This window comes from Gopherus flavomarginatus, chromosome 11, assembly GCF_025201925.1.
Source record: "Gopherus flavomarginatus isolate rGopFla2 chromosome 11, rGopFla2.mat.asm, whole genome shotgun sequence".
Classification (NCBI taxonomy): domain Eukaryota; kingdom Metazoa; phylum Chordata; order Testudines; family Testudinidae; genus Gopherus; species Gopherus flavomarginatus.
In genome coordinates this window covers 45,204,559-45,206,458 of record NC_066627.1, presented here as the reverse complement: position 1 = coordinate 45,206,458, position 1,900 = coordinate 45,204,559, and positions in this window count along the sequence as shown.

The window sequence follows — 1,900 nt, the reverse complement described above, 5'->3', positions numbered from 1 at the left end:
TTCATTTCCTGTCACCCTTTGCTGATTACATACGATCCGAATCAACTCCGCATTGTCTCTCTTCGGGACAAAATCCAGGTGGTAGCTTTGAGCTGCTTTAAGATACACCGTAATAATAAATAACTATAATAATTAAAATGGTTGTTAAGCAGGTACAAGCTATAACTTGGATTTATATTTATTTAAGAGCCTTGTGCCTTAAGAGAGAAAAATCTAAAATACTTTATAACTCCGCGTATTAAATAAAAGGTGGCTGCGAATCCTACTTGATAATACACTCCCACTAAACAGTTTTCTGATTTTGTTGGGTTTTTCCCTTACAATAATAGCTCCTTGCTCTTTTAACCTCACTCAAACAGTGACACCTCGAACCACAACCCCCTAAGAAAGAAGAGAGATGTTTTCAAGTATTGAGTAAACTCAGGTTAAAATTCTGGTTTTCGAAATTCTTTCATGCTAATAACGATAATAATTAACAACCAGGGGCTTGTTCCTTAGAGCTCAATTCTCGCCTTGGTTACTCCTGGTCTTCGGCGAAGAGTTTACTGAACAGTTTGTTCTGTAGTTTATTGAAATTGTCAAGTTTTAGAAATCCATTTAGGAATGACCCAGGGCCCTATCGGTTCTGTCAGCTTCACCCCAGAGGCTCTGCGAATAAAATATTGCTACGTCTTCATCCGGATCTGGGATTTGTGAGGGTTTAGTTCAATCGTTGTTTTGAATGATTCTGTAAACTAGTAGTAGGGTTCTCTCCCCCCCCCCCTTCTTTATTATGTTGTTTTAAAAAAAATAGAAGTTACTGTTAAGGCAGAAATCACTTCACAGCTTCCTATATTTCACTGGAGAATTCTTAGCTCGGTAGGAAAGTTTTAGATTGTTTTCATACTTGATAAGATACAAAGTGACTCTTTAAAAAAGTACTTTGATTTGAGGTGAGGGAGGGGAAAATAATCTCTCCTCTGACACTTTAAAATGAGAGCACCAAGACAGGAAACCTTGTGCATTTGATGATCGTATTTCTGCGGGAAGCAGAAACTTCAAAATAGAGATACACCGTTTCAAAGTAATTCCCAGACCCTGCGATCTTTACTGGCGGTAAAATCCACGCATATTTTAACTCTAATGTCTGGGAGCGGATACATGTTAGCAAAACAGCTTCCTCATTTTCAGATCTGAAAAGTGTGAGGGGGTGGGGGGGCTGGGAGGAAGAAGGTGGCTTGTCCTTATATTCAGCTCCAGATCAAACAAACAAACTGCCCTCTAAGCTCATGGCTTTGAGAGAGACCCAGGTGTAGTCAGCACCGCGAAGAATTAGGCAAAGGCAGGATCTAACTTTCTAAAACTTTCTGGTTCTTAATAAATACTAATAAAATCATACGAATAAAATAAAAAATGATAATTAATTAATAGTACCATCGACTCCGACAGGGGATCGACACCCCCCCCCCCCATTCCACTGACGGTGCAGCAAAATCCCTGCCCACAAAAGGGGCTCCAGTAAGAAGTAAAAACCTCAGACAAATACCCCTTGTGCAGCCCTGCGCGTTAAAGGGGTGATTCACTCCCCGGGAGTCTCTCGCTTCCCCCTCCCATGGAAAGTTTGGCGCTGGAGGTTGGTTTTGGGAGACACCCAATCCTTAGAGAACGCCACGGCCTACCTAGCCGGGGGGTCACGTGATCCGGGCCATACAATTGCCCTGCTGTAAAGCGAAGGGAACCACTTTAACTCCGAGATTAGCAGCGAAAGGAGCCAGTGAACGCAGATAGGGGAGCTGGGTCAAACCCTATCAGAGCGATACCACTCCCTTCAAAGGGACAGGCGGCGGCTGGGGGGGCGGGGGGATTAAAGTCACCGATTCTTTACTGGGGAAGGGGGGGGGGCAAATCAGTCCCTCTTTTT